The sequence below is a fragment of the Urocitellus parryii genome, chromosome 5 (assembly GCF_045843805.1).
Source record: "Urocitellus parryii isolate mUroPar1 chromosome 5, mUroPar1.hap1, whole genome shotgun sequence".
NCBI lineage: Eukaryota > Metazoa > Chordata > Mammalia > Rodentia > Sciuridae > Urocitellus > Urocitellus parryii.
In genome coordinates, this window is record NC_135535.1 from 101408337 (window position 1) to 101432138 (window position 23802).

Here is a 23802-nt window from a genome sequence, read left to right on the forward strand (position 1 = left end):
CTCTTCTTCAGGGGAGAGGACCAAAATTCAAGTCTATGAATTGTTTTTTTTTTTTCTCCAGAAGCAATGCACATGCATTGGGAAGAACATATTGAAGGTGGAAAGAAAGGGAGACTCAAAGATAAACGTCTGCTCACCTTCCTATTTATGTGGCAACCTGATAAATTTGACTTAAGGGGGATCATTTCAGATCATCAGTCTTATCATCTTTGTAAATACACACTATTTGATTTGACTCCAGGTGCTGCAAACCTGATCATCACATAGAAAGGATGCTCCATGTATCTAGTTCCCAGTCAGCACAGCCAATGAAGTTACCAGGAGTGGGAACTGAGATTCCCCAAAGCATCCTGGAGCACCAGGTGATACTGGATCCTGAGAGCTGAGGTCAGGGAGGATCTGACCTGCTGAGTGCTTGGAATATTCTGCAGGACCTTGATATGCCAAGTGCTTTTAAGAGGAGGAAGCTTTTCATCTTTAGCAAAGGAGTTTCTATCACTTAGAACCATATTTTGAAAACAATTGGAAAACATTTGCTGAATTAAAGTCATCTCTTAGTTATATCCACACTGGGAATATAATATGTTATCTGAGTAAAATCCATCAACTTTCAGGATACACCAAGTTTCCATGGCTGGGATGTGTTCAACATTGGGACCTTTGTTTTTGATACAATGGAGACTTTTTAGGTTAGCTTGGAGAGAGGGGGTAATAACTTTGCTTTTTACTCAAGAGAATGTATCAGACTGTTATGAGCTGTATCAAAATGGCAGCCAACTGTATTCATTTAGCAGTGGAAGGTAAAGATGTCATGAATGATCAAATGAATGATTAAAAAATAGTTTGGGATTCCTTCCTGTTTGAGATATTTTCATTAGATTTGCCTATTGCATCCAAATGATTCTTTTGGATGAAACTCTCACCTAGTGAGAATCTGACTGTAATAATGCATGTATGATTGAGTGTATAGGTAGGTATATATGTGACTCAACTTGTTTCCACCGATATACATCTTTATTTTTAAAAAGTCCACTCCAAAATATTGAAAATAATACATCCCTGGAAGGTTTATTTTCAAATGGCAGGCTCCATACTGTGGTCAACATCTGTTTACTTTTTGTGTTTGTAACTTTCTAGTCACATGGGCTTGATGACCAGACAAAGTGTGTTGTGTGTTGAATACTGACCAATATAGAGAGGTTTTTCTTTTCTGATGAATTTAAACTCTTAAGGAACAGAAAACTGTTCTGGTAAAAAGAAATCATTATTAATACTTAATTAATTGCTCTTGTGCACATGCTTCCTCCAAAGCATCACATTGTTGTTTCATTTTCTTTTTTGAGGTAGAAAGTATTGAAACCAGGGGTGTTCTACCACTGAACCGCAAATACAGCACTTGGATGATGATGATGATGATGATGATGATGATAATGATGATGATGATGATAATGATTTGGTATTGGTGATTGCATTCAGGGGTGCTTTACCACTAAGCTATATCCATAGCTTTTTTTACTTTTTATATTGAGACAGGACCTTGCTAAGTTGCCAAGGCTGGCTTTGAACTTTCTAAGTCCATCCTTGAACTTGTGATCTTCCTGTATCAGCTTCCTGAGTAGCTAGGATTCCAGGTGTGCACCACTGCACCCTGCACAAAACATCACATTTGCAGCCACAAGAGATTTACTGTTTAAAGTGACATGGATCCAACACCCATTACCACACTTCCAAACTGTTCTAGGCAATGGATTTCAGGTAAGAACAGGCCACTATCAAGTCATAAACGGAAGCTTTTCCTTGTTTGTTTTAATTCTACCCAATGAGTTGGGTTAACAGTACTTGTATTTATTTTGACCATGTCCTCAGAAGGGCAACCACTTCATCTGCTGAATTTTAAAAGTCTAACTGTGTACTCATCTTTTATGCTGGTATCTGTTCTTTTCTGAGGCCAATTCTAGGCATGTGGGGAAGAATAGGACATATGCAGTGGCTTCTGGCATTTTGTGAACTTCCAAGTGTTATCAAAGCCTGGACTTCTTGGAAAGAGGAAAAGTGCATTTAGCCACTTGATTTTGGACACAGTGATTGACATGGGCCCTTATATCACCATCATACCTTTTAATTGCTTATGATTCTTCTTGACTTAAATATAAGGAAATCACATTGAAAAAGCTAAACACCTATGTATCTACACCAGAGTTTGCTGCAGTTTGAGAACAACACTTTAGTCCAGATCTCTGAGCTATTTAGGCAGGGTTTTGCACAGATTGTTTTTACTTTGGTATTAAAATGTTCCCAATTTTGAGTGGAAGTTTTCACACACATGTGCAGTTCTCCTCCAATCCTTGCTTTTCTTAAACAGGATGTTGCTTGCTGTAAACACCATGCTCCAAGGGTGTACTTTAATGAGCAGTTTTTTTTTTTTAAACAAATACCACTAGTGTGTTTTTTCTTCTGTCCTCACTGAACTCAGGGGACAGAGCCATCCCCATTGCCTGGGCTGGAAGCTGGGTGGGGAAAGGCTGGTCCTAGACCCTGGCTCTCCAAGTATCTGTGGGTAGGAAAAGGCTTCTCTCTTCAGAAACAAAGGTTCAGGAAGTGCACAGTCAAGAGGTCACTCCTGTGACATTCAGTGCATCCCATTTGTCATGCGGGCCCCACAGAGTCTCACAGGCTTGGGCTTAGATCCTAGCTCTGTCTCCTTACAGGGCAGAGGAGGCTTGTTCATAAACCTTAGCTTTTCCATCAGTGTAATGGTGTGCTCATTCCATCTTTATTATAGAGTCTTCAGAAGACTTGGTACCATAAATCACATGCGGGGGTTGGGGGGGCAGTGGAGACAGATGCCACTGCAGGGAAACTGATCCTAGGCCATTCCTGCTAATATTACCCTGCTACCAGCCCATTTCTGCCATGGGCTTTGACCTCTGCCTACTCTGTTCCCTATGCTGGGCAGGTCCAAGTCTTCAGGAAGTTCCTTTAGGAAGCCTGTCTCCACCCCCAGTTGAGTCATGCAGCACCCCAGCTCCTGCCATCCACACCCCCTACTTCTGGGACTGCACAGGACCTGCAGCTCACTTTCTTAGGCCTGTGACATCAAGTGTCCTGAGTGTCCTGAGTGCTGACACCTGCCTCCTGACATTTGTCTTCTACATACAAAGGAGCTTCTGTTTCACCTCCTCCAGGAGGCTTGAGCATGTCCTCCCCACAGGCCCCATGTACTCTGCTTGGGGATCCAGGCTGCAGCTAGATAGTGCTGGTGCAGTGCTTATGCAGCATGCCAAGAGGATTCAGAATGCCAATTGAAATGAGGAAATAATTAAATTTTCTTAAGAATATTTAAAAGCATATTCCAAGCATGGAAAAAGGAGTGTATAAAAAAATTAAAAAGACAATTCTGCAGGGGAGGAGAAGGACAGCAGTGGTGGAGAGGTCAGCACTGAGTGAAGACTGAGAGAGGTGCCTAAAAGGGCTCTAGATCCACGACAGCCAGAAGGTGTGCTGCCCTAGGTGGAATTGGGTCTGGCTTGACTGTTTCTAGACCTGTAAGCTCTAGACCCCCCATGGCTAGAAGAGCAGCTATCGGAAGGAGAGATGCTGTCTCAATAGAGGTGGCCCCAGCTGCCTCATTGTCCACAGCTGTTATAATAATTGCTGCCAGATGTGGAATGTCCTCTGGCCTGGCTGCTTGGGACTGAGCTACCTTTTGCTTCATAGATGGCTCTATGGCCTCTGGTGGCTCATGCTATCCTTCTGGGGATGGTGCCATATCTGACCCTTCCTCCAGTGTTGCTGGTATCACTGACTGTTCCTTTTCCTCAAGCTCAAGTGCTCAGAAGAAAAGGTCCTAAACATAACTCCCTTTCCCTGAGCCTTTCCAATTTTCAGAATACTGCTGCCTCCCAAAGAAGCTCCAGCCCCTGTACCCACAACATCACATAGGCATGGAAGGCAGAGGTGTGAGGCCTATAACCTCTTGTCCAGCCTCAACCCAGGATGATGTTGGCAAGACTGGCTGGGATGAGCTATGGCAGGGATGGGTCCTCACGGGACTTGGCTCTGAGCCCCCAGCCTCCCCTCTTCCCTCTGTGTGCCCAGGGCCCCACCTACAGCTGTCTCTCTCCTCTTCCTGCAGGTGAAGCCTCAGACCTCAGCCCTCTAGTATAAATCCAGACAAGTGCGGGACCCCTGTTTTTGCCCAGCTCTCCTTTACCCCAGCCTCCCAAGTGTCTAAACTCTGGAGACAGGAGCCCTCCCTCTTGACCCCAAGTCCATTTACTTCTTTACTTGTTTATTCTCCTCACAATGTGGGTGGAAGATTTCATACCTAGAGGGGACCAGAAGTGTCACCTTAAATGTCCTGTGCCCCACACCTGCTAGTGGAACTGACTTCCCAACTGAAATGAAAACCCAGGAGCAAGTGGAAAGTATATCTGTACTGTAGTGGCACCCCCTCCTCCACAGAAAATCTTTTTTTTTTTTTTTTTTTTTTTTTTTTTTGGTTTCCACTGCGTTTATTACTAATATAAAAAAATGTTAAAAAGAAAAAAAATCATTCTCAGTTCTCCAACGCTCTCATCCCTCCCTCTTGCCCACACAACTCCTGACCCATTTCCTCAGGGCCAGCTCAAAACTGAACCTGTTCACTGCCGTTTTCACAGAAAACAACCAGTGCCAGGGATGTGAGGGAAGAGTGTCAGAAGAGAGCAACAGTACTGTCCAGGTTCCACCCATAGATAGGCCAGGTGGAGATTCACAGAATTCAAATGAAAGGGCTGGTGGCTTCACAATGACATAGTCTAACTAAGACAGGCTGAAAAGGAGCTGGGTAGGGAGGCCCATCTGAGGCTTTACAAGACATCATTGGTCAGTGTCAGACCAAGAATAATCAACACCAGGAGAAGTACAGGGAGGACCAGGGAGGCAGTCTTGTGGAGTTTCACGATTCTCCCAAGTTGGGATGTGGGGAAAGTCTAGAGGGCACCAAGAGCCTCACTCATTTTGGCAGAAAAACTTATTCTAGTGTTGGGAAATCACAAAAATGCCACGGACAGTGAGAGAGGCTACGAGGGGATGCACAGTTTCACAAAGCACAGTGATCACAGACCATAGCGGTGGGGATCATGCTACTGACAGAGAAACTACGAAATCCAAAAGCAGGGGCAGTTGCCTTTCAGGGAGCAACTCTGTACCAGTCACCCAAACTTGACCCCAGGTCAGAAAACCTGGTGAGTTTCCCAAGCAGCTGAAAACACTGGGATGTCACATAAAAAGGACTTAAAATAAGCAGCTAAAGTGGGTAGGAAACCGCTCCAGGGCTCTCAGGAATTGAGGGCAGTACTGGGGACAGGTGGACAGATGCACAAGAAACAGCACCAAAGAGGTTTCCTGTTCAGCAGTCATTTGGCGAAAGGGAAGAAGATCCAGGAGGCAGTTGAAGGGAGCAAGGGGTCCCGAAGGCATGTCTCTGGAGGCTGGATCAGAATACAGAGCGCGCTGCGAACCAGTGATGAAACACAACTCTGGACCCCAAACCAGGGAGGTGGTGGACGGGGGTGGACGTGTCATTGACCGAGGGTGTTGGGTGGAAGAGCCTCACAGTAGCCATCACAGGGCCACAGGGAAATACATGGCCGCTGGGTCACAGAGGGCTCCTTCCAGCCTGGATGGGAAGGCACAGTCTCACAGAGGAGGTCCATTGACGCCTGGGTGGTAGAAGGCACAGAGGTCTTCATATCTACAGTGGCCCTTTTTCGAAAAGTGTCGACAGACGGGGCGGTCAGATTTGTCTGGGGCCGAGGCCTCCCCGGATTGGGCCTCTGCCCCGGGGAGGAGGTGGGAGACTCAGCAGTGGTGGAATCATCAGTCCCCTTGATCCTGGAGGACCTCTGTGAAGAGCTGACTTGGGGTCACCAGGCTTTCCATTGGCCATGGGAGGAGGGCCCAGAAGGCTGGGTGGTCCTATGGGACTCTCATCCTCCTCATCTCCAGTCTCTTCCCGCTCGGGCAGTGGTGGCTGCTGTGGCGGCGGCGGCTGCTGTTGCTGATTCTGCTTCTTTCGTTTCGGCATCGTGGCTGCGGCCTCCACAGAAAATCTTAATTAAGCTTCTCCAGAGACCCCACCATAATCTTTCTTAGACTGTCAGCAGACTTTCTGCAAAAGAATTTTCAGGCAGGAGGTATGCCTGCAGAAACACAGTGTAATAAGAAAAACTAACCCAAGGCCTTCACAGAGGTGTTTGCATTTCAGAGTTAGGTCCTTGAAGGGCAGCTTGTGAGAGAAAACAAAATAAAACAAAAACAAACTCAGGCACTGATTTTCACAGAGAGAGGAAAGAGAAAGTCCTTAGGGTTATTTTTGTCAAACCTGGGTTGAGCTGGGAGCTGAGAAGATGAAGAAAAAAAAAGAAAAAGAAAAGAAAACCAGTTGTCATGTAAACTTCTGTAGATTGTAAGCCTCTGAGCCCCTCCCCCTATACACTGGGTATAAAGTTCTAAAACTTCCTGAACTTGGGGTTCAGGGGGATTGGTTGATTATAGTGAAAGCTTTTCCCTCTGAACCTGGTTGCAATCAATAAATAAATCCGTGTCCTGCTACTCCCTTGGTGTCTGGCCTCATCTGTCTCTACAACAGTATTGCTCCCTGAATGATACACTAGGTGCCTGGAAATGTGCCTACACATAGTAGGTGCTTCATATGTTTGTGCAAAGAATGAAGTCAACCAGTTCCTTCCCAGATATCTCATTGGCTCAGGGCCTCTTAGTATACCCTAGAGATCACTGTTCTGGCTACATGTAGGTTGGGGTCCCTCCCAGAGGGAGTTCTCAACCTCTTTCCAACTGGGGAAGCTCTCTGCCTTAAGCCTCAGCAAGCAGGGGAGGGGACAATCACAAAGAGAAGCCCACAGCCCAGGGAGCACATTCCACAGGGCTAGCTAGACTGGCACAAGCACTTGTAGGGCTCATCCCAATTGGAGAGTCCTCAAAACACCCTACAATGGTGTTCCTATGAAAACCCATTTCCACAGACTTGTCTAGGGTTCAGAGAACTGCAGGGCTTTCCCAAGACCCAGTCAGGAGGGAGCAAATTCTCCTGGGTTTGGAGGTGGTGGCACCTTTTATACAGCAAGTCTAGCACCTGCTAGGTGATGGTGAATCTTCAGGAGGTATGTGGGAAGGTGGATATTAAAAAGGGGTCCTTGATCCAGTTAAATACTAAGTGGTTTGCAAGCTTCTCCACCATGCCTATCTCCAGGATCCCCACTCTCACAGGTTCAACCCAGGTTGGGGTTGATTTGTTTTCATCCTATGGTAGGACCAAGAAGGGACAGTTCTAACAAGTAAATAGTAGCAAACTGCAAAATGACTCATTACTAGTGAAGTGAAAATAGCATCAAAAATATTTTGTCCATAATCATACACACACACACACACACACACACACACACACACACACACACACACACATCCCTGGGATGGCTCTGGGGCTGTTGCAGGGAATAGAGTGGTGGGCTGGTCTGTGCTGACTTTTCCTGGGTTGTTCTGTGTCACTTCTGAGACTCCAGGCAAGGGCTGACACAGTATCTTAATGTGGGTGAGGTATCCCCTCAGTGGTTTTCTGAGGCCTGAGCCTTGGTGATTTGGGAGACTTTATAAGAGATCTTGACAAGTGAGCTAGTTGGAGCTCTGCAATGTGGGTGCTTGGTTTCAAGTTCTGTTAGGTCCATTGTCAAAGAAGTGAGGTTACTTCTTGGGGTCTCCTTACCTGATTCTCTTCTTGACACAAGACTGCCCCAAAGAATCCCTGGGACGCTAGTTCCCCCATCTCCCCATGACACATGTAAAAGTGGACACTATTATGCCTAGCCCACCTTCCCTCTGGCAGGCCTGTGTGTACCCAATACCCAAGCTTTGGGGAGCTTGGGTACTGGGTACACCTGAGTTCAGACCCAGCCCCTTGTTCTTTCCAGGTGTGTGACCTTAGACAACTCATTGTGCCTCTTAGGTCCTTCCCAGTCTTCACACCTGCTCCGTGGGGGTCATTCTAGCATAAGCTTCCAAGGATATCGTTAGGTGTATGTGCCCATAAGTACCTATATTACCTGTGAAACCCTAAGGCAGGAGTCATAAGTCCTTGACACACAAACTTAAGAGATGAAATAGTCATTAGAAGGGGAGAGACAAAGAGTGACACACAATTCAATCCAGACCTGGGTCACAGTGAGATCTAGGGAAAGCCATTTACCCTCTTGGTTATGTTTCCCACTCTGCACCACAAGAAATGTGAAGTGACTGAGATTCAGAGATTGTCCTCCTCCGGTATAAATCTTCTAATAACTCCATAGGACATTTAGAATTGGCCTAATTGCCTCCTCTCACGAGATGGGTACCACACAACTGTCCTAGTATCTGCAGCCTCCAGGTGCCTAAAGACTGTAGCCCCTGCCCTGTAGCTTCTGAGGAACAGAAATCAGCAAAAGTTTTGGGATATCACTTCCAAAATGTGAGTTATGCAAAGTCTGATTTCTTTCTGACTAATTCCCCTTTCCTCTCTTCTCCTCTCCTCTCCTTTCCTCCTCTTCCCTTTTACTTTCCTCTTTCTTTTCTTTTCCTCCCTCCTTTTCTTCCTTCTTTCCTCTCTCTCTCCCTTCTCCTTATGGTTTGAATATGAGTATTCCTCAAAAGTTCCTTTATTAATGCAAAAATGTTTGGAGGTGGGTTACCAGGAGCATGTCCCAGAAGGGTGTATCTTCCCTGCAGCCCCTTCCTCTTCCCCCCTCTCTCTGCTTCCTGACTCTGCCATGAGCTGAGCAGCTTTCCTCTACTGGGATCTTCCTCCATGATGTGCTGCCTTACCTTGGGCCCAGAGGAACAGTCAGACATCTATGGACTAAGATATCTGAAACCCTGAGCCCCAAATAAACTTTTCCTCCTTTAAATTGTTCTTGGGTATTTTGGTCACAGCAACACAAAAGCTCAAGTTGAGATATTATGAGCTGCCCTGTGGATTATGCCAAAGCCAAAGATCCTATAGTATCCTGGCCCACGGATAGAAAAGCACTGAGGCTCTGCCAACTGGATCCTGCCAATAGAAGAGAAATGAATAGACCCCATGTCTCATCCTTGGCCAACAAAATACAAGGGCACATCTCCTAGAAACTTTTCTTTTACACCCTCTTTTCTTTGACAATGTAGCAGCCATATTGTATCCAAATGAGAAAGGAGAAGAAAATTGCAGATCTCAGCCCAGAGTTCCTATATCAGTATGAGCAGGTTCAACTTTCTGGGCTCAGTCACACAGGCCTCAACACTTACAATAATACTGCAATTGGTTTGTATTAATGCTTTGTTGCAGACACAGTAGTCAATTCAGATTATTAATCCACTGATGAGGTTACAGTTCTCATAATCGAATCCTTTCAGCTCTGAACATTCCTGCATTGACTATCACATGGGCTCTTCAGGGGACATTAATGATCAAAACCATGAGAGATAAAAGTCTTGTTATGTTGCCCAGGCTGGCCTCAAACTCCTGAACTAAAGGGATCCTGCCACTTCAGCATCTTGAGTAGATGGAATTACTATAGGTGTATGATCAACATGCCCAGCTCACCTAGGTAAGTTTTAAAAGGATCTTGATGGCACTTATGTCAAAACTAAAGGGGTCAGAAATGTTAATAGGAAGACAAATTAGAAGCCCATTATATTAATCTGGGTGAGAGGTGAGCAAGAAATGGAAAGTTGGAGAGAGGAAGTTGGATTTGGTTAACTTTTGAAGATAGACCCCAAAGATTTGTTGATGAATTGGACAGCCAACTGGATCCTGCCAATGGAAGAGGAATGAACAGGCCCCATGACTCAACTTTGACCAGCAAAATGTGAGTGCATATTTCCTGGGAAATTTTCTTTCCATCTTCTCTTTGACTCTATAGCAGCCATATTGTATCCAAATGAGAAAGGACAAGAAAATTGAATATCTCAGCACAGAGTACATGATACATTTAATTTTAGTAGCTACTAGAATTAAAGCAATGCAGTCCAACCTATTGTATCGTGTTAGTACAATCCATGGCACTTGGTGTTCTTCTTCTGGCTTCTTAAATAATGTTTCCTTTATTTATATAACCAAAGGATTTTTTCATTAATAAGCATATGAATTCAAGAAGGAATATGCCATCTGTTTTACAACATGAACTGTGTTTTTGGCATTTGAGAGAAATATCCAAATTTATCTAAAGCAAATTTGTCAAACTAAATTTACACTTTTCATTGAATAAATTCAATGCAAATGTATTGCTACTACTGTGCTGATTTTCTTCAGGGTGAAAGCAGATATTCTTATATTTCCATGTTTTCTTGTGAATGATTCCTAAAAGGAGTATGTGTGTGTGTGTGTGTGTGTGTGTGTGTGTGTATATTGAAATTTGAATTTGTGCAAATTCTGAGGGAAAAATTCAGATCAATCTTTTAAAAAATATATTAATACATTGTAGCAAAATCTTAGCTACCTAGGACTAAATTTGTGAATACTAGGTTTTGCTCATCTATAGGCTCTGGATTTTTAATATTCAATATTTTGGATAGGCATCTTCATGAAGTGTATTATATACATCTTCACTTTTTTTAAAAGAAGATTGGCCCAGATAATTCAACATTTCTCAATGTCTCAGGATCTGCATTAATGTTTATGATTGCAATTGTCTGCATCATGATTATGCCACACTTAAGAACTCTTGATGACTATTGGTTAGTCTATTTGTATTTGTTTCCTGATCAAATTGTTCCTGTGGTAGAGAATTTTTTTTTCAGTATTGTAAATTGAACCCAGAACCTCACACATGCTAGGCAAGTGCTCTATCACTGAGCTATATTCCCACTCCCTTTTAAAATTTTTATTTTGATACAGGTTCTAAGTTGCCCAAATGGGCTTCAAACACCTGACCCACCTCCCTTATGAACAGATGCAAGTTTTAGCCATTCAGATAAAATACTCCATTTCCCTACTTTCCTTATATCTAGATTTGAATAGATGACTACATTCTGGCCATGAGATGTAAATTGAAGTGGATGAATGTTCTGGAAATTTCCACATTAGGGAAGAGTTTGCTCTTCACTTCTTTCTTGCTCCTGCATATAACAGAAGTACTTGTGGCTGTCCTGGAACCCTGAGGTGAATTTTATGATTAGACCCCATGAACTGGGAATGGCAAAGCAGAAAGATGGGAGCCTGGATCCTTATGATATGATGCCACACTTCCTCTGCACTACATAGCTTCATTCTTCTCTCATATGAGAGAAAAATAATTAACTTACTTAAGGCATTGTTATTTTGAAGTTTTCTGTCATGTGCATCCAACCCCAATTTACTAATTTTCATGTTTTTTATGCCTTCTGTTGCTTTTTTTAAAATGTCACTCTAGATGCCTAGACACTGTGCTTATTTACATCACCCTCATTTGTTTTTAGTTTTCTGTCATTATTCTTTGTTTAGTGATTGTGGAGGACTACTATCTGCTAAGTGCTAGAGATAGTGTTGTAGGCAAAACAAACATGTATGTGTTCTAGGAGCTTAAATTATATTGAGGATATTACTATCCATTGGGGAAACAGATGACCAAGTTTGTTAGCCATTAAAAAGGCTGAAGAGGCTTGCCTTTGAATACATGGACATTTGGCTACCTATACTTTCTTATTTTTACCTGTGCTATAGTTAAGTATGATGGCTTACGACTGACTTGTGTTTGCGTGAGATGTATTTCCTTCCATGCTTGTTACAAGTTATAAATAAAGTACTTGTTTTCTGTTTATTGGAGAGCATTTCTATTGTGAAATAGGTATGGTGGCACATGCATGTAATGCCAGCTACTGGGGAGGATGAGGCAGGAGGACTGCAAGTTCTTTGCACAACTTAGTAAGAACCTGCCTCAAAAGAAAAGTAAAATGGGCTGGAGATGCAGTTTAGTGGTCAAGTGCTCTTGCTTTTGAACCCAAGGTTACTGAACTAATAAGTCCCCCAAACTGGCGCAGAATTTTTCCTCTTAACAGAGGCCACCCTAAATGGGCAATTTTCTTGGCACCTTCGCACCAGAATTTCCCAAGGTGGAAAGGGAAATTTTCCCAAGGTGGAAAGGGCAATTTTCTTGGCACCTTTGCACCAGAATATCCCAAGCTGTCCAGGGCAGTTCAAAGCAATGATTCATTCACTGCTCCCCACAGCACCACCTTGGATTTTATTTTATTTTTTGAGATAGGGTCTTGCTATATTTTCCAGGCTAGTCTCCAACTCTTGGGCTCAAGAGTTTCTCCTGCCTCAGCTCTCTAGTAACTGGGGCTACAGTTACAGTCCACACCACAAAGCTGGACTTCATCCTCTATTTTATGGTAATAATGTCCTTCATTTTCTTTAGAGTTTTACCATGTATATGTGCCTCTCTGTACACATAATTCAGTTTTACTGATTTTTGAACTGTGTATTCATGAAATTGTACTCTACATATATTTCTGTATTTTCTCTTTTTTAGCTTGACTTTGCATGTGTAAGATTCAGTCATATGAATTACTTCAGTGAACATGGTGAAGTAAGACAGTGCCACAATTTCTCTCCACCTGTGAAGCACACAAGTTATGTGCTTCCAGAAACAATCACTATACAGTACAGATACTTCCATTCCAAAAGTGAGAAACTGAAAAAAAAAAGAAAGAAAGAAAGAAAGAAAGAAAGAAAGAAAGAAAGAGGGACAGGTCCCAGGCAAGTCCAGAATCCAGCAAGAGAAATTCCATTGGACTTTAAGGCTGAGATGAGAAAGGTCTTGAAAAATAGTTAAAGAATGGCTTTTCCTGGCTAAGTACCTGGATAGACAAGAAATGAAATATTTCAGGGTGCTTGTCTCATGGTGGCTATATAGTTACCTTGTATGACAGCACATTCTCTAAGAATTCTCATCATATTGGCAGTACAAAGGGGGAGACGGTACAGCAGACCCAGGAGTTAAAACGATCCAAGTGTGTCTTGGGAGGAAAAAATTAGAGAACATGAGCAGGATGAAACTGTGGAATTTTCTGAATGAATGAATGAATGTGAATACAGGAAACCTTAACAGGATTGTGAGGGAGTGTAAACTGTTTAATTATGATGGTGGGAGGTTAGTTGTAAAATGATGACTCTCAACTCCTCTCATTTTGAAGGCATTTTAAACTATTCTTAATGAGCACTAGGAGGCAGGGAATAAAGATAATTCAGACCACTCTCCGTTTAGAGACAGTCTATCTACATCCTTAAATGGATGGCTACTGTTATCCTCTTTTCAGGGCTCTGACGAAAAGAAACTCAGGGCAATTCAGTTACCTGAATGAAACACGGCGCCAGGTGCCCGCTAGATTTGCCTCGCACAGCGCTTTCGTGTCCGCAGGACTGTGTGCGTACGCTCTGCGCCTTCGACTTGGCTGAGCGCCGAGTTGCCACCGCCGCTCCGAGTCATCCGGCTTCGCGGCTCCGATCTGGCGTGCTTTCAGAAACGCCGCGAGGCTGAGGGCCCCGCCATCTATTCCTAGGCCGGGAGCCCGGTCGCGCGGCAGGACTGGGGGCGGGGCTGGGCGGGGCCAAGGAGGGTGAGGCGTGATGACGCCACGGGCGCCCCGCCCACGTGGTGCCTGCGCCGGCGGCGGTTGTGGTAGTTGGGCAGGTGGTAGCGATCGCAACGGCTGCAGGGTTCCCGGGGAGCGTGAGACGGCCACGGTGGCTGCAGCTCCGAAGTCGTGAGGGACCTCATGCCTCCCTCCTGTCGCTGGCGCTGAGCTTTCTGCCTTTCCTGCCTGGCTTCTCGCCCCCGGCCCCGTCAGGATTGGGAAGAGAGGCCCCGGTGAGGGGCGGAGCTGTAGGTGAGGCGCCAGGAGCCCCGCCCCCTCCGCTGCCCGAGCTAACCCTTGTGAAGTCTCCCACTTGTCCTGAGACCCACTTACAATCAGGCCTCCCATCTCAGGACATCTCGAAGTACCTGGTCCGGGAGGTTACAAATGAGCGGGTAGGGGAATAGCCTTTGACCAAGAGGAGCTCACTTTTCCCATAGACATTAGCCCTCTGTTAATATTGCAACTGATAAGTATAAAGTAGGAAAAAATGTAGTTAAAAACATTTGCGGGCTGGGTTTGTGGCTCACTGGTAGTGTGCTAACCATGCATTTATGAGGCACTGGGTTCAATTCTCAGCACCGCAAATAATCAAATGATTAAAATAAAGGTCCATCAATAACTAAAAAAAATTTTTTAAAAAATTTGCTCTATAATTTGTTGACCTTTAAAAATAAAATTTGAGTTCTTACACTTCAGGAAAAATGGGTGCGGATTTGAAAATGATACCTGCCATAAATGCAGCTGAACTAAACATAAACATTAGCTCACAAATTAATGCTTTCAACGGAATAAATAAATTAGGAAAAGTTTTAACCAGTTTCATTCTATATTATGTAGCGTGATCATCCAAAATTTTATACTTTTCTTGTACAGAGGGTATGTATTTGGGTTTCTTTTTTTTAAAGGGAAACTTTTTTTTTAAAGCAAGGTATGCCATTAACTTAATACGTTGAAATTTTTAGCATTATACCCTTGCATTTATTTATTTATTTATTTCACTTATTTTAAAGAGAATTTTTTTTAATATTTATTTTTTAGTTATCAGCATCTTTGTTTGTATATGGTGCTGAGGATGCAACCGGGCCAGCACGCTACCGCTTGAGCCACATCCCCAGCCCCCCCCCCAAAGGGAAACATTTTAAATCCAACAAACTGATACTTTCTGTTACCAGTGGACTAAGATTTTTTTTTCTCAGTAAAAATTTCCTTAAATTATGTGCTTAACAGAAATTTTATTTACAAGACTGCTTCCACTTGAAATGCTGTCACAAGTAACTTGGAAGGGGGATATCTTGTAATGCTATTCTTAGAGGTAATAATACATGAATTTAGTTTATAAACTCTTGGACTATGTATTTGACACGTTAAAAAATGCACAGTATTAGTGTCCACCATCTCTTAATAGTTAACCTATAAATACTGTTCTATAATTTTCTTTCCTCAGAAACAATTGGTCTAAGTAGTGCCACTTGGGTCCCAGATTTTCTTCAGTGTCATTTAGCAAACCAACTGTCTTTAAGCAATTAGCAAACAATTGAATAATCCAACAGAGTACTTGACAGTTTTTGCTTTTAAATTTCACCGGAAGGGTTCTTCACTCTTCTGGAACTCAGAATAGCAAAATTAGAGGAAAAGCCCTATGATGATTTACTGCTCTTAAGAGAAAAAGCCCACATTTTCAGGCTATAAATGATTGAATCTACTGAGACTGGCCTTTATGCTTATTTGTTAGGTAGTTGAATAAAATTGGGCAACTTAAATAAATTAACTGGCAGACAAAGTAGAAACTGTCCTGCATTGTTGTTTTCATAAAGAGATGACATTTTCCAACCATGCAGATGTGAGCCAATTTTCTGACTATTGTATGAAGTAGTAAAACTGAAAGGGAGAAATGATTGTTATACACTCTGAATTGCTTTGCATCATCTCATTTGAGATAATTCTTGACTTTTTTTGTTGAATGTGGTGGCACACACCTGTGATTCCAGTGACTTAGGAGGCCAAGGCAGGAGGATCATAAGTTTGAGGCCAGCCTCAACTACTTAGCAAGACCTTAAGCAACTCAGTGAAAACCTGTCTCAAAATTAAAAAAAAAAAAAAAAAAGATATGGGATGTAGCTCAGTGGCATAGTGTCCCTGGGTTCATTCCCCAACACCAAAAATGGAAACAAATGATAAAAAAAAGTGATTTTATCCTAATTTACCCTTATTACTTCAACCATGGACATTGTCCATCAAACTTGGACTTTGTCATATAGTTCCAACCCTATATTTCAGGCATAACTGCTGATCTTCTCTGTCGTATGAGAGTGAGTCAGTTCTATGTGTGTTTTAAGCATCTGTGTGGATTATCAAAGGTGGAGTTCTGGTTTGTGGAACAGTGAATATTAGTAGCACCAACTCGTGTTCTTTTTCTTTTTTTGACATTGAGTCTCTATGTTGCCCAGGCTGGTCTTGAACTCCTGGGCTCAAGTGATCATCCTGCCTCAGCCTCCTGAGTAGCTGGGACTACAGGTGTGTACCACCCCACTCAGCCCAACTCATATTCTTTTTTTTTTTTCATGGATAAGTAGAAAGACACACTAGACTTTATTTTTGCCTAAAGACATGTTCTTAGAGAAATTTTTCCCACATATTCTTCAGATTATCTAGAAGTAATTCTAATTTACTAATGAAATCACTCATTTTATATAAGAATTTATGCTCATAAGAATTTTCTAAAGGTTAATGGGTGATATATATGATGCTGTTTAAGTCCCTCAGAAATTAGTTGTACTATACAGTATGCCTTAATTGCATATGCTGTGCTAGGCACCCTGTTTGATGGAGTATACAAACATTGAATAAAACATAGGCCCTTTTAAGCTCAGGCCTAGTTGAAGAGAATAACTGTGTGCAATGTTGCATCCACCAACATGTGGGTATGTTCAAAGTGCAATGAGAAGGCAGAAGAAAGGAATAATTAATTGATGTACAATAGAAATATTGATTGAATTAGGAACACAGCAGCTTTTCAGAGTTAGAAGTGGTGTATAACTTTGTCATTGAACTGCTGGTATTAGAATGACAAAATAGGAACACACCTGTAATCCTGTTTTTTCAGGAGGCTCAGGTAGGATTCAGAACTCTATGCAACTCAGGGCAACTTAGCCAGATCCCATCATGAAATTTAAAGGGACAGGATAGGGCTAGGGATGTAGCTCAGGGCCAGAGTACTTGCTATCATGTTCAGAGTGCCTGGATTTCTTCCCTAATACTACAGCAACAACAACAAAAATTAGTTAAAATTGTTTTTATTTTTAATTGTTCTGTTTGGGTTTTTAAAAAGTTAATTTTGAAGTTTATTTCCCTTTTTGTTTAATTTTTGACATAGGATCTGTTACCTGAATTCTTGGGCTCAAGTGATCCTCCAAATGATCCTCATGCCTTCTATGGGTTTCTGTCTCTGTGCCTGACTGAAGCTTGTACACATTTTCTTGGTTTCTAAAATTATTTGGGTTTGGTTACTGTGTGCTAGGGATGAAATTCAGGGCCTTGTACATGCCAGGCAAGTACTGTTTTACTTTTGTATTGTATTTGGTGATGAACTATCACCTATTGAATAAGTCCCAGTGTTTTTAGCTCTCTGTCAGGTTCCTCTGTGGTCCTGTCCCAGCTGAGCTTTCGGTACTTCATATGCACATCTGCACTAATTAAACAGGTTGGCTTACTCTCCCAGCTTTTTCACAGCTCTATGCTTTTGCTGGTATTGTGTCTTCCACATGACCTTTGCCATCAAAATCTTCTTACTCTTTTCATACAGTATTTCCTGGGATGCAGTGGTGCAAGCCTGTAATCCCAGTGACTCTGGAGGCTGAGGAAAGAGGATTGCAAGTTCAAGGGCCACTTGGGCAACGTAGTGAGGCCCTGTCTTCAAAGAAAAAGCAAAACAGGTTGGGGATGTGGTTTAATGGTAGAGTGTTCCTGGGTTCATTCCCCACTACCACAAATAAATAATCAAAACAACCATCCTGTCTTCTAGTCCAGTATAGTTGCTGGTTCCACTGTGAAGCTTTCTTTCATCCCTCATGTTCTTTCATCTCCACCAAAAGAACTCATTTTTCTCATCTGTAGTCTTACTGGCCTTTTGGATATAACATTATTTTCATACTGTATTAAGCAATAGGTTCTCTGAGAACAGGATCTTGCCTTGTTTCTTTTGCTGTCCTGCATTCATTACTGAAACAGAGTTATATGAATTATATTGAATACATGTGAACTTTTAGTTCATAATTTTCAGGAAACCCCTCAAAGTACTGTTAAAAATTCTTACTCAGCATGGCCTACAAATAAATGCATTCAATCCATAAACTGTGCAGATATAAACAATGTATCTATTCCCAGAACTTCATGAAAGAAATATTATCCAACCTGACATCTATTTTTACAATATTGACCATTCTTTGTATTGGATTTTTTCCTCCTTTTCTATGGGCACTTCTTTAGTCTTGAGCCTGATGAGGAGAAATACCCTGAAGTCATTGCAGAAGACAGCAATGAAATTTATATCCTGCCCAGTGATAACTCTGGACAGGTCAGTCCCCCAGAGTCTCTAACTGTGACAACTTGGCAGTCAGAGAGCTCACCTGTCTTGCTGTCAGCTAGCCAGAGTTGGCACACAGAGAGCCTACCAGTGTCCCTAGAGCCTGAGTCCTGGCTGCAGATCGCAATGGATGCTGAAGAAGTCAAAAGTTTAGAGAGCAATGAGCTTGAGAGAGGAGAGAGAACAACTCTTGACATTGTGCATAGAAAGAAAAAGAGATACCTGAGGGCACTGGGGAGACTGCCAGGGCTGCCTTGCCAGCCAGGGAGCTGCAAGAGGCATTCCCCAGAGCCCCTGCTCCCTGTTTCCACACACCACTGCCACTTTTTAGCTGGAGATGAGGGAACATGACACAGAAATGATTGCAAGCTGAGAAAGCCTGCCCTGCACCATTGTTGTTTGTGGAACTTGATGAAGAAGAGGTGAAAGTAGCAGCCATGGAACCTACTGAAGCAGAGGAGGGGGTGCCCTCTGCCCTGCCAAGTGACAAGGAGATCTCTGTGAGGAGGCAGTCTTAGCAAGAAGTCCTCCTCCAATGGCTGGCTGTCATCTGAGGGCAAGTCTATGCAGCTGTTTGAAGGGGCACTGCTGTGGACATCCAGGCAGTGGCAATTGGAGTCTTATGGCTTTGAAAAAGTACTAGCTGCTGCTTCAGGAGAGAAAGAAGAGGGTCTAAGGTTGAGCTGTCCTTGCTGGAATTTGAACTGGAAGCTACCAGTGGGGCATTTGTGGAACCCCCTGGGAGGATTGGGGGTGTCCACTTAACAGGGCAGCAGTGGGATCCACATATTAGGGTTGGACATAGAGGGCATTCATCTTGGTCTGGTTGTCAATTCCAAGGACCTAGGCTCATGCTAGATTCAGACTCTTAATGAGTAAAATATTCCCTATAGAACAGGGTTTCTCTGCCTTGGTGCTATGGACATTTTGAGAATTCCTTGTTGTAGTTCTGTGCATGGTAGGATGGTCAGCAACACCCCAACCCCCACCCACCAGATGCCAGGAGCACTGATTCCTGGTGAGGACACCCAGAGTGTCTCTAACATTGCCAAATGTCCATTGTAGGTAAAATCAGCTTCCTTTGAGGGCTATGGCTTTAGAGGAAGAGGATTCATTTAGGAAACTCGGGGGTAGAAATTTCCAGTGCAGAGGGCTTAATTGTGAGCTCTGCAGTTGTGGGCTTGCCAGTCATCAATCCACTTGGAGCTTCCTCTTTCCTGATGGCCATGATGTTTCAGAGCTGCTCCCTTTTGGCTCTTCACCCCCTCCCCTCATACTGTAGTTTGAGCATCCCACCACCTCCTAGGTATCACACTGCTGCTGTTTTCTCCCACACCCTCTTTCATCCCATTTCCAAGGAAAGGGCACCCCTGAGGTCCCTGCTACCTCTGACAAGCCCCTGAAATGCCCTAAAGCTCCTTCTTGGAGAGGTGCTACCTTTACAAACTTTTGAAAAAATATCTAGAAGATAACATGACAGACCTAGGGTTCCCTTCAAAAAATATCTAGAAGATAACATTACAGACCTAGGGTTCCCTTCAAAAAATATCTAGAAGATAACATCACAGACCTAGGGTTCCCTAACTTGCAAGTACAGTGCATTAACTGGCTACTGGAGGATTGCTATTTGGTCAGTGATCATTCTCTTCCCTATGGTAACTTGCCAGCAGCACTCCTGATAACAAAAATTCACTGTATTCCCCTAGGTTGCTATATTTCCCCCCAATATCCGAATTCGGTCTTAGCAGTGGTCATACAGCTCCACTGCAGGTCTCTTGTGATGTGAGGATTGTCACGCTTGGGCTTATAGAACCAATTGAGTTATTGAAATAAAATAGTAAATATTTTATCAATTATAAATATCATTGAAATAAAAAGTTGGAAAAGGAAGCTTGACTTTCAAGACTTAGGCTAATGTCGAGGTTGTAGTTTGTTTGGCCTTCATAGGTCAAGAACAGTGGCTTCTTCACCTGAATTCCTCACAACCCAAGTGCCAGAGAAAGAAGGACCCAAAGCAGTGGGTGCCAATTGAGAATCAGCATCATTTTCAGGTTGATTAGTATACAACTATGTCCTCTTATGCCTGAGTGTCACTCCGCAAGGCACACATGCTGATAAGAACTCATCTCAGATTTATCTTAGTCTTTTCCCCCACATCCTTGTCAACACTTATTATTGTTTGTATTATTAATAACTGCCATTCTGGTGAAGTGAGATGAAATCAGAGTAGTTTTAATTTGCATTTCTTTTAATAGCAAGAGATATTGAACATTTTTTTCATATATTTGTTGACTGATTGTATACCACCTTCTGAAAAGTGTCTGTTCATTTCCTTGGCCCATTTACTAATTGGGTTATTTGTTTTTTTTTTCAGTTCTTTATATACCCTAGGTATTATTGCTTTGTCTGATGTGCAAGTGGTAAAAGTTTGCTCCCAAGCTATAGGCTCTCCTTACCTCACTGATTGTTTTCTGAAAAGTGTCTGTTCATTTCCTTGGCCCATTTACTAATTGGGTTATTTGTTTTTTTTTTTCAGTTCTTTATATACCCTAGGTATTATTGCTTTGTCTGATGTGCAAGTGGTAAAAGTTTGCTCCCAAGCTATAGGCTCTCCTTACCTCACTGATTGTTTCTTTTGCTGAGAAGGAGCTTTTTAGTTTGAATATATCCCATTTATTATTCTTGATTTTGATTCTTGCACTATATGTGTCTTATTAAGGAAGTAGGAGCCCAATCTGATATGATGGAGATTGGGGCCTACTTTTTCTTCTATTAGAAGCAGGGTCTCAGGTTTAATTCCTAGGTTCTTGGTCCACTTTGAGTTGAGTTTTGTGCATCATGAGAGATAGGGGTTTAATTTCATTTTGTTGCATATGGATTTCTAGTTTTTCCAGCACGAGAAGCCTATCTTTTCTCCAGTGTATGTTTTTGGCTCATACATAAGATAACTGTAATTATGTGAGTTAATCTCTGTGTCCCCTATTCTGTATCATTGGTCTACCAGTCTATTTTGGTGCCAATACCATGCTGTTTTTGTTACTATTGCTCTGTATATAGTTTAAGGTCTGATATAGTAATGCCACCTGCTTTGTTCTTCTTGTTAAGGATTGCTTTAGCTACTCTGGATCTCTTTTATTTTTCCAGATGAATTTTATGACTGCCTTTTCTATTTCTATAAGGAATGTCATTGGGATTTTGATTGGAATTGCATTAAATCTGAATAGTGTTTTTTCATAGTATGGTCATTTTGACAGTATTAATTCTGCCTATCCAAGAACAAGGGAGATCTTTCCATCTTCTAAGGTCTTCTTTAATTTCTTTCTTTATTGTTCTGTAGTTTTCATTGTAGAGGTCTTTCACCTATTTTGTTAGGTTGATTCCCAACTCATACATGGCTGATGGGACTGCAAAATGGTACAACCAATATGGAAAGCAATATAGAGATTCCTTGGAAAACATGGAATGGAACCACCATTTGACCCAGCTATTCTATTCCTTGATCTATACCCAAAAGATTTAAAAGCAGCATACTACAGGGACACAGCCACATTAATGTTCATTGCAGCACAGTTCACAGTAGCTAAACTGTGGGACCAACCTAGATACCCATCAGTAGATGAATGGATAAAGAAAATGTAGTGTATATATACACACATTATATATATATACACACACTACACACACACACACACACACACACATATATATATATATATACACACACACACACAAAATGGAATATTACTCAGCAATAAAAGAGACTAAAATGACATTTGTAGGTAAATGGATGGAGTTAGAGAATATGATGCTAAATGAAGTTAGCCAGTCCCCAAAAAATGTAGCATTTATACACAATGGAGTATTATGCAGCACTAAAAAATGACAAAATCATGGAATTTGCAGGGAAATGGGTGGCACTAGAGCAGATTATGCTTAGTGAAGCTAGCCAATCCCTAAAAAACAAATACCAAATGTCTTCTTTGATATAATGAGAGCAACTATGAACAGAGCAGGGAGGAAGAGAAGGAAGAAAAGATTAACATTAAACAGAGTCATGAGATGGGAGGGAAAGGGAGAGAGAAGGGAAATTGCATGGAAATGAAGGGAGACCCTCATTGCTATACAAAATTACATATAAGAGGTTGTGAGGGGAATGGGAAAATAAACAAGGAGAGAAATGAATTACAGTAGATGGGGTAGAGAGAGAAGATGTGAGGAAAGAGGAGGGGGGATAGTAGGGGATAGGAAAGGTAGCAGAATATAACAGTTACTAATAGGCATTATGTAAAATTGTGGCTGTGTAACCGACATGATTCTGCAATCTGCATTTGGGGTAAAAATTGGGAGTTCATAACCCACTTCAATCTAATGTATGAAATATGTCAAGATTCATATGTCATCAATATGTATGATATGTCAATCATATCATATGTCAAGAGCTTTGTAATGTTGTGAACAACCAATAAAAAAAAAGACAGCGTCTTGCTAAGTTAGCAAGGCTGACCTTACACTTGCAATTTACTGCCTCAGTTTCCCAAGTAGCTGTGATTACAAGTATGCACCACCATACCTGGCTGGGATCTGATGTTTTAAATGTGTTTTTTTTGAAGTTTCTCTTTTAAAATAAAATCTTTTTCCTGAAAGAAATACGTTTAGAAGTTGGTCAGGAAGAGATCCAATTGTGTTTGTGTATCTTCAGCTTTATCATGGACTGTATCTTTGTTTTGCTGCACCCCCAGCCCATGCACTGCGTCTCTATGTTCTGATTTTCAGGGTCCCATTTTGGGAGGTATGTTTGTGTTTTGTTGGACCTTGATTGATGTTGCTGGACGTCAGAGATCTGGAAAGTGAGATTAATGAAGATTATTTTTGTCCATGGACTCTCACAGTTGCTTGGGATCATTCTGTATTCTAGATGCTATTTTGTTTTATTGGTTTTATTTGAGGGAGCATTTACTGGCATGCTAAGCAAGGGCTTCACTACTGAGCTACAACCTTAGTCCTTTCTATTTTTTTTTTTTTTTTGAGATAGGATCTCACTTACCTGCCCAGGCTGGCCTCAAACTTGTGATTCTCCTGCTTCAGCCTTTCAAGTCACTGGGATTACAGGCAAGCACTCCTGCACCCTGCCTTACTCCTCCCTTTCCTCTCCATGAAGATTCAAACCAAGGCCTTGCACATGCTCCATGTAGAACTCTTCTTAACTGTTGTATTGCCAAAAGCCAGGGAAGGTTTCATGAGAAAAATACCAGAACTAAAGAATGTCAACTTATTTCTTTCTACTTATGTGCTAATTCTTAACTCTCATGATCATTATGAAGCAGTACAAAAGTGAGGACAATTTTCTGCATCCCACATCCTTTTAAAAACTGAAGGACTGTACCCACCCCCAGCCTGGGGAACACCAGGGAAGATGGGAGTGGAGATTATCCTCTACCCCTGCCTGTGTAGCACAGGCTCACTAAACCTATGTGAGTGTATTACCTGCTTTCTATAAATTGTAAGAGCTTCTATGGGACTTGCAGGGGAAGGATTGTAGCTGCTTCTCCCTAATTTTACCATATTGCGTAAATGTATTTTTTTCTGTTTCC

The 23802-nt window shown here is 42.2% G+C and overlaps 2 pseudogenes; one reads left to right on the forward strand and one right to left on the reverse strand.

Moving 5' to 3' along the window:
- Positions 1 to 4563: 4563 nt before the first annotated feature.
- Positions 4564 to 6075, reverse strand: LOC113199618 (proline-rich protein 3 pseudogene; annotated as a pseudogene).
- Positions 6076 to 14013: 7938 nt separating this feature from the next.
- On the forward strand, positions 14014 to 18729 carry LOC144255022 (bcl-2-like protein 13 pseudogene; annotated as a pseudogene).
- The last annotated feature ends 5073 nt before the right edge of the window (positions 18730 to 23802 follow it).